Genomic DNA, 17,250 nt, shown 5'->3' with positions numbered 1-17,250 from the left:
CAGCCTGGCAGGTCAGGAAAGGGGAGGACGAGCGAGTGCCCCCCCTCCTGAACCATACCAGGTCACATGCCCTCAACATGGGGGGGTGCTTTGGGGCAGGGGGGTCCCCCCCAAAGCACCTTGTTCCCATGTTGATGAGGACAAGGGCCTCTTCCCCACAATCATGGCTGGTGGTTGTGGGGGTCTGCAAGTGGGGGTCTTATCATAATATGGAAGCCCCTTTAACAAGGCGTCTCTCAGATCCTGCCCCCCATGTGAATTAGTAGGGGTACATAAGTACCACAAAACACATTCCAGTTCATGGCTAAAATCTGTGTAAAGAGAATGAGAGAGTGTCTTATTTAGAATACATCTGACCGTGTAAAGCCAAAACATAGACATGCACATGTCTTGGACCAAAGGGTCAGGTAAACTAGTTGCAGACTTTGGGTGTGCTACACACACCAAAAAAACATCATCATTGTACACAGGGTGCATTTAGCATGTCCAGTCTCTCTACCCTACTTGTGGGACCCACCCTTTCAGCAACCGATTTCTCTGAGTATATTGTATTGCCAGCAGTACATAGTACCCCTACTCATTCACCAAAAGAAGTAAAAAGTAAATAAAAACAGAAATTTTTGACAAGTCCTTTATTAAAAATTTTTAAAAAAGTCCCAAGATCCATCACCAATCATGTTCCTGACGCCACTGCTGACTTGAAAAAAGGAAATAAAAACCTTTGGTCCTGATGAAGGCTCCCGCCGACTGGCAGCTCTGCCATCTGACAGCTCTTCAAGAGGCGGGGCTATCTGGTGATGACACTGGGAGACCCCACCCCTTATGACATCACCGACCCAACATGCCCCATGACGGCGATGTCTGACAGCTGATGACTCATCTGTTGTTAAGGATGTAGCAGCTGGCTTCCTAGCCCTCTCTTTATCAATTAGTGAAAAAAAAGGCTCTGCTAAACACTGGGCACCTGCATTTATGAGTTTAGCACAGTTTAGGAGCTGTCAGCGTTTTTTCCTGCTGGTAAACACTACTGCTATTAAAAGCTTCTAAAAGTCTATGTGTGCATGGACACATGGGATAATATGGAGGGCCATTTGTAAGCAGTAAAAAAAAATGCCTGACGCCCCTAAATATGGCTGCAAATACATCCTGTGTGCATGAAGCCTAAATAGAGAAAACGTATACCAATCTTTAAATAGTACCATCAATTCTGAACCCCAGGAGTCCAAACCTGGCTCATCAGGTCATAAGCTTTTCTCCATGGGACAATGAGCAGACATTGGCCATGACTGGGAGGCCATATCTGAACAGCCAGAACTCCACTTCTTTTAAATTTCACCTGCAGGTAGATTTACATGCTGAGCAGCATTTACTATATGGCACTACACCTTCCACACCTTGTGTTCAAACCAGTTAAGCAGCACAGACCGGTCTGTTTCCCTTGCCAAAAGCAACATATTTTTCAATTAGAGGATGCTCATTCTCAGTCCTTCTCTTTTTAAATCAGTTCTTCAGCCTCAGAGGACTCACTGATAGTGCAAGTAGAGAAAGTGATGGGTCTGGGTTGAGCCCTGTTAAAGCCCAACTCTAAAACTATGCATTACTACCTGCACTCAACACTGTCCCTCCCAAAAGATTCATTTCTCCGTTATCCAATGCTAGTCTTTATCCAACTTGAATGGCACCCAGCATCATCCAATTCACTTCTTGCTGGGGTTCTTCATATTTTTGTTGTTGGGTCACAGTAATCCTAGACAGCGCAACATTTATGTACTTCATTATGTGAGCTCTGTTACCACTGGATGAGAAAAGAAAGGGCCTGTGATGTCAGCGGACATGCTAGAGACTACAAGAAAAAATGTATGATTGGATTTTTTTTTAAAGGCAGGGTTTTCAGTAAGGTGGGAATGGGAGGGCAGGTAGAAGATGTGAGGAAATGTGAATTTAGACATTAACGAATGTAAATGAAAGAGAAATGTCAGGAGTGATCAGGGTGCAAATCATGGTTTTGAAAAGCAGGATATCAATCACCCTTTAAAGAGATTAGGTAGCTCCCTTCACAGATATCCAGGGATTGCAATGGACCCAGCAGGCAGTGCAGGAATATAAATGGGCTTCTGTAATCTTTTACATCATCAGAACCATGGAGCAGGCAGTCTTATGAAATCAGTACATAGTTCGGTAAGATCTCTGGTGCACCTCTTGTACTAGGGATCCCTCTGATGCTCACCCCGACCCTAATAGAAGTATTCAATGACCTTCACTGTTATAAAATCCTTTTAGACAGTGTACCCTCGTCACCCACCTGACTCAATGACACACTGACCTCAAGAGGCATGGGTGCCACAGTGTTTCATACACGAAGGAGACGAAGGAGAGCTGTGTGCAAAAGTGTTTTATAGGAGTGAAGAGCCCTGTGAGATTGAGCAGATTCTGAAAATAATGTCTTATCATTTTTAAAATTCACTATTCATACTGACTTTTTTTTTTTAGATGTCAGTGAGTATAGATACAGTTGTGGCCAAAATTATTCAACCCCCAATGCTGTAAAGGGGTTTAGGGACTATAGTGTACATTTGGAATTGTATTCAGAATCAAATCCTACAAGGACGTTGTAACTACCCAAATGCAACTAAAATGACATCAATTGTTTATGTAATACAGTAGTAAATGGTTCTTATGTGGTTTCTTCATTGCCACAATTATTCAACCCCTTAAAGACTACCACTCTGAAGAACAGAGGTTCATACAGGTGCTTTCCATCAGGTATTGAAAACACCTGTGGATGTCACCGAGCAGCAATCAAGCATAATAAGCACCAATTAGGCAGCTTTAAAATGACTGTGATACTCAGCTCCTTCTAGACATTTACTGGTGTGGTTACAAACATGGTGAAGGCAAGAGAATGGTCCAGGAAGACAAGAGAAGAGGTGATTTCTCTTCACAGGAAGGGCAATGGCTATAAGAAGATTGCAAAGATGTTAAACATACCAAGAGACACCTTAGGAAGCATCATTCGCAAATTCAAGGCAAAGGGCACTGTTGAAACGCTACCTGGTCGTGGCAGAAAGAAGATGCTGACTTCGACTGCTGTGCGCTACCTGAAGCGTAGAGTGGAGAGAAGTCCCCGTGTGACTGCTGAGGAACTGAGAAAAGATTTGTCAGATGTGGGTACAGAAGTTTCAGCCCAGACAATAAGACGCACACTGCGTAATGAAGGCCTCCGTGCCAGAACTCCCAGGCGTACCCCCTTGCTGTCTCCAAAGAATAAGAAGAGTCGACTGCAGTATGCCAAAAGCCATGTGGACAAACCACAAAAGTTGTGGGATAGTGTTCTGTGGACTGATGAAACAAAATTAGAACTGTTTGGGCCCATGGATCAACGCTATGTTTGGAGGAGGAAGAACAAGGCCTATGATGAAAAGAACACCTTGCCTACTGTGAAGCATGGTGGAGGGTCAATCATGCTTTGGGGCTGTTTTGCTTCTGCAGGTACAGGGAAGCTTCAGCGTGTGCAAGGTACCATGAATTCTCTTCAGTACCAGGAGATATTGGATGGAAACGTGATGCAGTCCGTCACACACCTGAGGCTTGGGAGACGTTGGACCTTTCAACAGGACAATGATCCCAAGCATACCTCCAAGTCCACTAGAGCATGGTTGCAGAGGAAAGGCTGGAACATTTTGGAGTGGCCATCGCAGTCACCAGACTTAAATCCGATTGAGAACCTCTGGTGGGACTTAAAGAAAGCAGTTGCAGTGCGCAAGCCTAAGAATGTGACTGAACTGGAGGCCTTTGCCCATGAAGAATGGGCGAAGATACCCGTAGATCGCTGCAAGACACTTGTGTCAAGCTATGCTTCACGTTTAAAAGCTGTTATAACTGTAAAAGGATGCTGTACTAAGTACTAAGATTGAATGTCACTTGGGGGTTGAATAAAACTGATAATGCTGTGAGCACAGAAAAGACATTTGTGGTTATTTCATTATAACTGTTATGTTATATTTGTCTGACCTACAAGTGCCTCTTTAATGTAAATGTAAGCAAGATGACTGAATGATCAAAAGCAATGTCAAACTGGCCAAAACACTCAATTTCAGTGGGGGTTGAATAATTTTGGCCACAACTGTAATTAACCAGTAAAAGATGAATCCTGATAGGTCTACTTGGGTTCTTTCTCAGCGTTTATTTAGTCTTAAATAAATCAGAGTGTTATAAAGCAAGGAAGCCTATACATTCTAACTCTCCAGACTCTCATATGTTGACAGTCAGAATAAACTAATAAAGCATTTCAAAAAATCTTTTTGTAACATTTACAGTGCTGGGACAAGGCCAGGTTCATTATTATGTCAAACTGTGCCTCCTTCTCTGTGATATGTTTGCTCACTCTTCTCACTCATGCTAGTGCACACCCAACCTTTGTACCCAAGTATAGAGTGCTGGGGTCAGTAGTATGTAACATATAGAGTGCAGAAGTCAGGTGTATGCAACTTACAGTGTGCAGTGGGTAATATACAGAATATCAGTTTACAAAATGCAAATTTAGCGAAAGGGAGAAAAATATAAATCAAATCTCTATTTGGTGTGACTCACTGAATTGTGACATCAAATTTCAATTTAGTTTTAGTCATAGTCTTTTGACCAAAATGCCATTTTAGTTTTAGTCATATTTTAGTCATCTGAATTGTTTAAGTTTTCCTCTTATTTTGTCTACTACAATCTCCAGTACATTTTAGTCGACTAAAATCTCCAGTATCATAAAGAAACAAAAATATTGCTTTTTGACAAAAAGAAGTGCAACTTTAAAATGTAAAAAAACAAAAAACTGTAAACTGTAAACTCTGTTGAATGTAATGCCATTGCACATATTACCTGAATATAAAAACGTTAACAGTTCTCTGTTAATCACTTGCCCTCCAGAGGATTTACCCCCCTTCCTGACCAGGCCATTTTTATGATATGGTACTGCGTTACTTTAACTGACAATTGCATGGTCATGCAATGTTGTACATAAATGAAATTTATGTCCTTTTTTCTCACAATTAGAGCTTTTGTTTTGGTGGTATTTGATCAGCTGTGCGTTTTTTAATTTGCTTGCGCTATAAACAAAAAAAGACAATTTTGGAAAAAATATATATTTTTGAATTTTTGCTAATAAACATGTCCAATAAAAAATTTTAAAAATCAAATTTCATCTGCCTTTCCCACGCTCCCCCCAGCTAGTCTGGGGATGTGATGAGTATTGGTGTTCTTGGACCCCTGCTCTTGGTATCTTTTTTCTTTTGTACTCCTCCTTCCTTTCCTTTTTTTTTTGTTTGTTTTTGGTGTGGCAGTGGATAGCTGCCTTTACAGTAGTTTGAGTTACTATTGGTGTTATACTAATGCTGTGTCATTTAAGTGCCACTGATAGCCCCTGTGTGGGCGCACCTTTTGCTCTGTTGGTGTTAGAGCACAGTTTTTTCCAATTTTTTATGTGCAATTGATAGCCCCTGTGTGGGCGTGATTTGTCTAAAACTGTTAAAAATTACTAAAAACCATTGAAATACAAAAATCAAATTTCATCATAAATTTAGGCCAAATGTTTTCTGCTACATGTCTTTGCTAAAACAAATCCCAATATGTGTAAATTAATTGGTTTACTTGACAGTTATAGCGTCTACAAATGGCGGTTGTCACAGTGCACCCCCACCCCCCTTTGCCTGCTGTCCCTCTGCCGTATCTCTTCACCCCTCTCCTTGCAGATTGCTCGCATCCTGTGTGCTGTCCCTCTGATGCAGATTCCTCACATCCTGTCACAGCCTACTTCAAAGGCTGTGCAGGATGGGAGGATGCGGCCCCTGTGGTGTGGGCTCCCGGCAATGGCGCCGGAGACTCGCGAGCCGCCACCAGGAGACCCTGGCGCAGGCCACCGGGGTGTCTACGCGCGTCCATCCCCCGGTGGGCGCAGCGCGGGCACGAGGCTTCCCGCGCTCTGTGCCCACCGGAGACAAAGGTCGCGCTTCCGACAGAGTAAGGGGGCATGCCTCATTGCCCCGGCAACACGACACTGGGCCGTCAGTTGCCGAGGCAATTGGGAAGCGTCCTGCTCTGGTTTAAGAAGACTGGAGCAGGACCCAGCCCACTGTTGGTTTCCTGCGCTGGGGAGAAGCACTGAGTGGGGTCTGAGCTGAGGCCAGACCCCACAGCCAGGACTCCCGCTGAGTCCCTGTAGGCCTGCTGGAAAGCTGGTCATTGTTGGTTCCCTGCTCGAGAAGAGAACGGCTGTGTGGGGTCTGAGCTGAGGCCAGACCCCACAGCCCAGACCACACTGAGTGCCCTTTGATCGCTGGTCACTGGAGCTGCTGCTGGGAGGTCTGAGTTGAGGCCAGACCCACGCAGCCATCCCTGCTGAGGCTGCTGCCGATCCCTGTGCTAGTACTACCTGCTGCCGCTGTGTGCCCAGAAATACTCTGCTGGAAGTACCCGCTGTGTGCCCAGAATACCTGCTGTGTGCCCAGAAATACTCTGCTGGAAGTACCCGCTGTGTGCCCAGAATAACCGCTGTGTGCCCAGAAATACTCTGCTGGAAGTACCTGCTGTGTGCCCAGAAATACTCTGCTGGAATTACCTGCTGTGTGCCCAGAAATACTCTGCTGCATTACCTGCTGTGTGCCCAGAAATACTCTGCTGGAAGTACCCGCTGTGTGCCCAGAAATACTCTGCTGGAAGTACCCACTGTGTGCCAAGAAATACTCTGCTGCATTACCCGCAGTGTGCCCAGAAATACTCTGCTGGATTACCCGCTGTGTGCCAAGGAGTATCGTTGCCTGCTGTCGGCTGTGTGTGCCAGAGGTGACCCCTGCCAGAACTGTGAGTGTCCATACCCCTCTTTGCCCTGCCTGGACTATCTGCGAATCCACCTACTTTTCCCTGCCTGGACTATCCGTGAATCTCCCTCTTTGCCCTGCCTGGACTATCCGCAAATCCCCCTACTTTTCCCTGCCTGGACTATCCGTGAATCCACCTGTTTTCCCTGCCTGGACTAGCCGTGAATCCCCCTGTTTGCCCTGCCTGGACTATCCGTGAATCCCCGTTTGCCCTGCCTGGACTATCCGTGAATCCCTCTATTTGCACGCCTGGATTAATACTTGCTCGAGCCATCGCTACCCAAATTGCCCTATCATGGGCCAGATTACAATTTTTTTGGGCTCCGCCCCTCGCTTTCCCTTTTTTGAGTACCCGGACGCTACCTCCCTACCCTGATTGAGTGTCTCCCATATGTCAATAAAGCTTTGTGTGTTTATCATCCTGTGTGTGTGTTCTGTCCTGCCTATGCTTCCGTCACAGCGGTATACATACTGAAATTTGTATTTATTCAGCGACTTATTGCGGGACTGTGGGACTGCGGCGGGCATACTAACACTGGGGAGGGAACTGACTAACTGCCACTGATATCCCCAGTGACACTAATACAGTGATCAGTGCAATTAAAAACCACTGACACTGTGCAGGAAGGGGTTAACATCTGGGTTGATCAAAGGATTAATGGTGTACTGTGTGTGTTTTACTAGGGAAACAAGCTGCTTTGTATTCTGCTGACAGGGGAGAGATCTGTATTGTATACATACAGAGCTCCCCTGTCAGCTCCGCCGAAGATCACCGAGTCCCGACTGAGAATTGGCTGCCAGGGCCCGTTGATTGACATGCCAAGGAGCCAAAGCAAGTATCAAGTAACATCTTTATAAATAAAACCAAGTTTTGTAAACAAACAAGAATATTACTTTTGACCACTGGTAATCTGACATCAAATTTTGATTTTGTTTTAGTCATAGTCTTTTGACTAATATGCCATTCTATTTTCAGTCGTAATTTGAATTGAAACTGAATTTTATTTTAGTTTAGTTTTCATTACTCAAAGCAGGTAGCTGATGAAAACTATGATGAAAATATTATTGTCTATGAAATTAACACTGGTGTGACTATCCTTTGGCTTCAAACCAACATAAATTTTTATACATTTACATGCTTTGTACACTTGCACAATGTCAGGAATTTTGTAGGATCAGAGTCAGGTGTATGATTAAACAAATATACCAAGCAAGTGCTAATGATCATCAATGTCATATGTAGGCTAAGTAACAGTCAAACAGTCAAACTCTACTGCTAAAGTGAGGTTGTGGAAGTTTTATTGGTCACTGGTCATACACCATATATAAATAAAGAACCAGCGCCACTGAAATTATATAAAACAGTAAGCTGCAAAACCTAGCCTATAAACTTATAGGATATACAAAACTTCAAAAAAATGGGTTGCGCTTAAATACATGCAAAAGTATAACAAGAAAATAAATAACAAAACAATAAGAAACAATATTTTAAATCAAAATAAAATCCAGCAAAAACGAAAAAGTCCAAAAGTTCAAATAATCAATAATGTTTAAATAATTCATCAGCAAGTAAATCCACCACCAAAAATGGTTAAATAGAACTCACCAGAGTAATATGCTGATTGTTAAAAAACCAGCATATAGTACTTGTTATTCTGGGAGAAATGAATAATATGGTGACAACAACACTGAAGAAATGAGGGATGAACTCCAACAGATGATGTGCTGCAAAGTTGAAAATCCACTCCAAAGGTGATTTAGTATCCAAACTGAGAGATGATCAGACCGTCACTCAAAAGAAAAAAGCCAACAATCATGGTGCAGTATGTTTTAAAAAGCATCAAACTTTAATAAAGAAATGCACTTACAAACAAGCTGTCCAGACTGACACCAGTATAGACAGCGTGTGTAATGAATATAGGCGACTCAGACCCAGCCAAACATGCACATGCAACGTGCAGACAAACCGGGAGTATTCTGAACCTCACATCCAAAGGCACCGCCCTAAGCTTTTCGTCATCGACATCCTTACGGAGCAGATGATACACACTTCCAATGTATATACACTGCTCAAAAAAAATGAAAGGAACACTTTGAAAACACATCAGATCTCAATGGGGAAAAATAGTATGCTGGATATCTATACTGATATGGACTGGGTAATGTATTAGGAACGCAAGGATGCCCCATAGTTTGATAGAAATGAAAATTATCAACCTACAGAGGACAGAATTCAAAGACACCTGGAAAATCAAAGTGAAAAAATTATGCAGTAGGCTAGTCCATTTTGCTGAAATTTCATTGCAGCAACTCAAAATGGTACTCAGTAGTTTGTATGGCCCCCACGTGCTTGTATGCATGTCTGACAATGTCAGGGCATGCTCCTAATGAGACAGTGGATGGTGTCCTGGGGTATTTCCTTCAGATCTGGACCAGGGCATCGCTGAGCTTCTGGACAGTCTGAGGTGCAACCTGGCAGCGTTGGAAGGACCAAAACATGATATCCCAGAGGTATTCTATTGGCTTTAGGTTAGGAGAGTGTGGGGGTCATTCAATGGTATCAATTCCTTCATCCTCCAGGAACTGCCTGCATACTCTCACCACATGAGTCCGGGTATTGTCATGCACCAGGAGGTACCCAAGACCCACTGCACCAGCGTAGGGTCTGACAATGGCTCCAAGGATTTCATCCTGATACCTAATTGCAGTCAGGGTGCCATTGTCTAACCTGTAGAGATCTGTGCGTTCTTCCATGCATATGCCTCCCCAGACCATCACTGATCCACCACCAAAACAATCATGCTGAACGATGTTACAGGCATCATAACATTCTTCACAGCTTCTCAAGATCCTTTCACGTCTGTCACATGTGCTCAGGGTGAACCTGCTCTCATCTGTGAAAAGCACTGGGTGCCAGCGGCGGACATGCCAATTCTGGTGTTCAATGGCAAATGCCAATCGAGCTCTATGGTGCCGGACACTGAGCACAGGGCCCACTAGAGGACATCAGGCCCTCAGGCCACCCTCACAAAGTCTGTTTCTGATTGTATGGTCAGACACATTCACACCAGTAGCCTGCAGGAGGTCATTTTGTAAGCCTCTGGCAGTGCTCATTCTGTTCCTCCTTGTACAAAGGAACAGATATCAGTCCTGCTGATGGGTTAAGGTCCTTCTATGGCCCTGTCCAGCTCTCCTAGAGTAACTGCCTGTCTCCTGGAATCTCCTCCATGCTCTTGAGGCTGTGCTGGGAGACACAGCAAACCTTCTAGCAATGGCACGTATTGATGTGCCATCTTGGAGGAGTTGGACTGCCTGTGCAACCTCTGTAGGGTCCAGGTATCACCTCATGCTACTAGTAGTGACACTGACCCTAGCCAAATGCAAAACTAGTGAAAAATAGTCAGAAAAGATGAGTAGGGAAAAAAATGTCAGTGGCCTCCACCTGTAAAACCATTCCGTTTTTGGGGGTAGTCTCATTGTTGTCCATCTAGTGCACCTGTTGTTAATTTCATTAACACCAAAGCATCTGAAACTGATTAACAACCCCCTCTGCTACTTAACTGACTAAATCAATATCCCAGGAGTTTCATTGACTTGATGCTATACTCTGATTAAAAAGTTTTTTTTTTTTTTTTTTTTGAGCAGTATATATATATATGCACAAAAAACCTGCAAATCCTTTTTTGGGGAATTGTCAGTAAAGGATAGAATAGGCAATGGAGAATGCTTAGTACAGAGTTGGGTGGTAAGTTGGGTTTTTCAGGCAGGTTTTCTTTAAGACTTATTACTAGCCAGCTACTAACTTTAGAAGGAGCTTGTTTTGTATGCATCTTCCTAAAAGTCCCAAAAAACAAAACTAGCTTAAACCAAAGGCATGTTTTCTTTCAACGCCGCAATGTTTCTATGACCTTTATTATTATTGGCTGAGCATTATGGTTATGCGATGTAGCCACAAGATGGCAGGTCAGTAGCGTGTTGAGAAAATTAGGTAAAATACACCAATGGTCACTTTCAGAAGATAAAAATAAAGTGCCACTTTCTGATTTATATCTCCAATACCTTCTCCTATCATTGTAAGTCTCACAGGGAGATTGCAATTAATTTCTTTAAACATAACTGCATTGAGCCGATAATTTACAACATAAGGGCTATTTCAGCTCAATGAAAGGAGGGAAGTAATTCAGTTACTGTTCTTTTGAAATCCTCCAAGCACATCTTGTAATTAAAACAGACTTCTGACAGGAGAGGAGCGAAAAGTCCAAGTTCAATTACAAGACTTCTTACAAGACTTGTAACAGAGAAACCTGTGACAGTATTGGAACTGGAAACATCCTCCAAACATAGCAAAAGATCAAAAACAGCTACATATTATTAAACGAGAACAAACTCATATACAAGAAACACAATCTTGACATTTTTCATGTTACACTTTGTCATGATATTTCTTTCACAGAACCAAAGTAGAGCGGCAAAGTGTATATCTATAAAGTACTACTCTATAACAGGTAATATCATTTACATATATCTAGCATATTGTGTTGCCTAAACAGGCCTCAGACAGCAAGCTCTATGATATTAGATGCAACAAATAACAGGCTTTGGATGAGAACACATGGAGAGTTGTTCTTGTTACCTATTCCAATCTAGTTCCAGTACACTACAGTGTCAATTACATCTGCTTGTATATATAGAGACCCCCAACGGCTCAAGAGCCGGTCATGGGAGCGGCACATCTGCTCATGCTAAAACCCCCACAATCAAAACAAAGGGGAGGCGCATCCAACAAAAAGTCACTACAATAAAAGGATAAATCACCTCAATAGCTTATGAGCAGAATATATTCATTATAGGACGTAACAATATAAACATAATCAGTGCATGTCCCTGAAGAAGCCCCGGTCAGTGGGAGGGGCGAAACATGTAGGCGGAAGGAATCACGTCCTCCTCCCATGTGCGATCCCGTGCTGAGAAGCCAGTGTGCACGCCGGCTCTCCTGACCCGCTGTACGACCACTGCGTACTGTGCTGCAAGCTGTGCTGTCTCATCTCAAAGACATCATTACATGGGACTGTACTACATCCTGGTCAATTGTACTAAGAGCGGACATCCGGAGATCCACATGGTGAGACTGTTCCATTTATCTATTGCTTTGAGTGATGGACTTATTCTACGGCCTATGGATATACAGAGTCAATCAGCTACCTGGATGCAGTCTGGACCTGTCAAGTGCTGATTATATCTCCCTTTGGAAGCTCTACTTGATGATGAGAACACATGAGGATTGGAGCATAATATATGGATTTATGTGAACTGTCCTAGGCATACTGTTGCCTTATTGCCTTCCTCCAAAGAGGAATATTCTCTGTGGCTTTTGACACACTTGCTGGCCATATATTGAGTATTGCACATCAGCCGATATCACAGCAGGGTCTTTAGGAAGTCATCTAACAGCAAAGGGAAGGAGGACAGGGAGAGTTGTGGAGGGCTGGCCTTTGTCACCTGGATCCTTCCCTTATAGAGGGGAGGGGGGGTTCTGGGGGGAAGAAGGGCACTCTGGGGGTTGGGGGCAACCCGGGAAGGTGAGGGTAGGACATTTTGGGTGGGATTCGTTCCAGAGAGGGGTTGGTATGGGGAGATGGGGGGGTCGGCTGAGTGGGGGTGGGGGGATGGATGGGTAACATGCACTGATTATGTTTATATTGTTACATCCTATAATAAATATATTCTGCTCATAAGCTATTGAGGTGCTTTATCCTTTTATTGAGGGTTTTTGTAGTGACATCTGCTTGTATTTGCAGGCAACCAGGTGTAAAGTTAGTGTGCCAGGAAACACTGTCCACCAGAGGCACACTAGCCCACAAAGGTTGAGAAGGTGACATTCAGGTGTAAGGTAAATATAGAAATGGGACTGGATTTTTCTATTTGCTCACTTTGTACCAAGTACCAGGAAACTACTTTCAAGATTCTGGCACAATGATACAAGACTCCATCAGTGTTAGCTTCACTGTTCACTGGACACAGTCTTCTATGCTGGAGGGTACCTAGGTAGGCACGCTACTTCACACGTTCTGGAATTGTCAAATCTCTGCCTCTTCTAGAAGCTGGTCCTACAGATTATACACAAATTTATGGATTTCTCTTTTTTTGACAACTCGGCTGTAGTACACCTTAACTTGACCCCTATGTGCAGCAAAACATACCGCAAGTAATTATTAAAACATCTCTTATTGTGGAATCGACTCAGGGTGCTGTCAACCCCTCCATGGTTCCCTCTGTTTTTCCCCCTTTCCCCTCTACCCCTATTTTATTTTCACTGTCTTCTCCCCTTTGCCCTTTCTAGACACATCAAGGTGTCTTTTTCTCTACCGTAAAATTATTGAAAAAATGCCACCTGGTATGATTTGACTGCAGGTAATGATTGCAGTGAAGCCTAGGGATATTGTCCCCCACTGTATGTGATCACTGATCGACCCTCACCCTCCTGTAGTTGTGTACCTGCAGTTTGTTTAATCTCTTTGCTATGTACATGTTATCCATGGTCTCCTACATAATATCAACTAAATCACGGATTATTCAATCATCTCTATTTAGTCTCCTAGGCTCCTAGTCTCCTTTAGGGGTGGTATATTGATGTTTTATTTGATTTGATGTTATTTGATGGGGTTTAGGACATTAAAATGTTTTGTCCTCCAACTCTCTGTTTGTGTACATAAAGCCTGTTGATGTAATTGACCATGAGACGATGATGTAAGTTACCATGAACATGATGTCATGTCATATTATTGTGTTCTGTTGCATACCTCTAAATAAAGAGTGAAAAAAAACAAAACACACACACGCACACACACACATATATATATATATATATATATATATACACATACACACACCATATACGACCCAATCAGGTATAAATACACAGTCTTAGGAACACAAAAAAATATAAACAAAAAAACCCAAACAGCATAAAACCCAAAGGCAATATCTGAAAGGCAAGGGCTGTAGCCCTATATCAGTTACCACCCTAGGAGTCTACGTTCCTTTAGGTCCCGTATATGAAAAAGTGGTATACATGATATAAGGCCAGGAAGATCACTCAAGGCCAGATGTTCTGGACCAAAGGTTGGCAGGTTGCTGTGTACTCTTTGCAGTCTACCCTGGACTGTTTGCTCTGACGAATCCATGGAGGTGGGGATGGTAAGCCAGCTGGGTACTGGCAGAGGATCCATGTCTGCAAAGATGAATAAGTCAGGCAGGTCAGATGGGTGGCGCAAGGGGAAGGTATGGTTACTATCAGATGGAAGGGATGGCCCCACTTGTATGTCATCCCTAGTTCAACAATTCACTTCAGTAATGGCTTCAGGGCTCTGCTCATTAGAAGGGCACCATCAATCTCCAGCGCAACCACTCTCCAGGCCTGTTGTAAGATTTCCTCCTTGAGTGAGTCATTAGGAATGCAGATGACACAGTACATCACGAGGACTCTCAAAGGAGGCAGTCCAGATATTTGTTAAAAACAGTAGAGACGTGTGCACACAGATCTGTCTCCATGATGGAATCTAGAATACCCTGATGTTTTATCTGCAGCTTCCATTCTCTAGGTCATCAAGAAGCAGGTGTAGCTGTGTAACTTGGTTAGCCAAGTCTGTTTGTGCGGACTGTAAGTTATCCAATGTTTGCACAGTAGTGCAGCTACTCTAGAGTCTAATGCAGAAACTTCCTGCCTAAGTCCTTGTAATTCTCCCCGCAGGGCAGATTCCACCTGGATAGCCAAGGCCTCAAAGTCAGCTCTGGTGGAGAGCTGTTGGAGGAAGGCCTTTATTCGAACATGAACTTTAATGACATCCGTCTTAGTTCTTGGGTTAAATATTGAGTTGGCCCACCCTTTTCAGCTATAACAGCTTCAACTCTTCTGGAAAGGCTGTCCACAAGGTTTAGGAGTATGTCTATGGGAATGTTTGACCATTCTTCCAAAAGTGCATTTGTGAGGTCAGGCACTGATGCAAAACGAGAACGCCTGGTTTGCAGTCTCCACTGTAATTCATTCCAAACGTGTTCTATCGGGTTGAGGTCAGGACTCTGTACAGCTCAGTCAAGTTCCTCCACCCCAAAGTCACTCATCCATGTCTTTATGGCCCTTGTTTTGTGCACTGGTGCGCAGTCATATTGGAACAGGAAGGGACCAACCCCAAACTGTTCCCACAAAGTTGGGAGCATGAAATTGTCCAAAATTATTATTATTATTATACAGGATTTATATAGCGCCAACAGTTTGCTCAGCACTTTACAATATAAGAGGAGACAATACAGCAACAATACAGTTCAATACAAGAGGGAAAGGAGCGCCCTGCTCCTTGGAGCTTACAATCTAGGATTTCTTGGTATGCTGATGCCTTAAGAATTCTCTTCACTGGAGCTAAGGGGCCAAGCCCAACTCCTGAAACGTTAGCCACACCTTAATCACTCCCTCCACCAAACACGTTACACTTGGCACAATGCAGTCAGGCAAGTATCGTTCTCCTGGCAACTTCCAAACCCAGACATGTCCATCAGATTGCCAGACAGAGAAGCTTGATTCACCACTCCAGAGAATACTTCTCCACTGCTCTGAGTCCAGTGGCGGCGTGCTTTTCACCACTGCATCTGACACTTTGCACTGCGCTTGGTGATGTAAGGCTTGGATGCAGCTGCTCAGCAATGGAAACCCATTCCCATTCCCAGGGGTATCCCAATACGTTTGGCAATAAAGTGTATCTGGCTGCACACTGACAATAAATTATCTTCTACAAGCAGTGATGAGGAAGAGTCATCTACAAGAAGAAGAGACACTCCTGAAGACCATGAGTTTGAAGGAGAGACTGTGAATATTTTGATTTACTTGAATATTGCTGATTGGCCAATGCTGACTCCAAATGACTTGAGATTTAACTTGGTTAAGGGTCAAAGTGAACCTCTTTAAATAAACATGGACCTTTCTATACAGTTCAAAGAACAGTAGAAAAGAGCAAAGGAGGCAGTCAATACATGAAAATCTCATGGTTTTAAAATAATTTTACCAGAGAAAATGTATTTAAAAGATGGTTTATTCAAAGTGAAAACATTGTTTTGTTCTTGTTATAAACCTTTTTTCAGAAAATCATACAGGAACTGAAAGTAGCTTTAACACATGGTGGAAATTATATCCTAAAGTTGCTGAGCATGAAATATTAGAAACATACAAGACCTTGGCAAGATGACTTAACCACCAAAGAACTGTTGATGAAATTCATCAAGTGGAAACATCAAATGAGAATAAAACAGACATTGTCTGTTTTTGGGCTAAACAAAACCTTCCTTTACGTGGTCACAGAAAGGATATGTCAGTAGCAAACAAAGGAACTGTAGTTGGAGTTGGTAGAAGTGCTTTCAAATTACAATCCAGTTTTGAAGGAACACATTACAAGAGTTAAACATGCTGACATTTCTTCTGAAGGGAAATTGATTTCATACTTATCTCCAAAAATTGAATATTATGCACTCATCTTCTGGGATACTGTGTCAAAGAAAAAACTAATGGGAAAAGGCAAAATACTTCGGAATCCTTTTTTCTAGCACTCCCAATGTCTCATACATTGATCAAATGTGTGAAGTGATCAGATACATCAATTTTCTGGGTTCAACATCTGAAATAAAGGAATCCTGTTTGCGATTTGTTTCCAATTTACAGTGTGATGGCTGCTGAGCTCATGGAATAGATCCTGAAACAACTGGATAGAGATAAACCGGTGGCTTTGCTATGGGGGTGGGGACCACACCAGAGTGACACCTGGCACATGGGTGATACCAGGGGATGACTGGCCATCAGCAGGGGGACCCATGAGAGGTTCCACATGTCACCCAGAGGCAGTATAGTTAGGTCTGTCTGAATAATGTGTCCGCCTGAAACCTGGACACACTATTCATACAGGAATGTGGCTTGGTGGGAGCGTGCAGGGAGCCCGTTGAGGCAGGAGGAGCAGAGGACTACTGATGATGGATCAGAGGAGGAGGTGTCAGTGGCCCTGACCTGTGTAGTAGTGGAAGAGCGGATCAGGATCCCGGGCTGTAATCTTGCCTCGGAACATAAGGAAGGTAAGCAGCAGGAAGGTAAGAGGACTCCATGATATTAGTTGACATGACAAGACAGTGACCCCTTCAACACTGCTGATGTAATGATCAGGGAACCCTTTTGATAGGATCTGGGTGCATTACAGGCATCTGAAAGCTGAAGAACATTATACAGGTGTAATTTTTGGGGGTCTCCTGATGTAGTGTGTGGGGGATAGGGTAGTCCCCCCTCTCTTGCTCCCTCTCACTCACCCCTCCCCATCCCACCCTATCGCACCTCCCTCTCTCACCCACTCTCTCT

Source organism: Staurois parvus, unplaced genomic scaffold, assembly GCF_062004578.1.
Source record: "Staurois parvus isolate SC_StPar_1 unplaced genomic scaffold, SC_StPar_1.0 ptg000639l, whole genome shotgun sequence".
NCBI classification, from domain to species: domain Eukaryota; kingdom Metazoa; phylum Chordata; class Amphibia; order Anura; family Ranidae; genus Staurois; species Staurois parvus.
The sequence above is the reverse complement of the archived record's forward strand: the minus strand, read 5'-3'. Positions refer to the sequence as shown.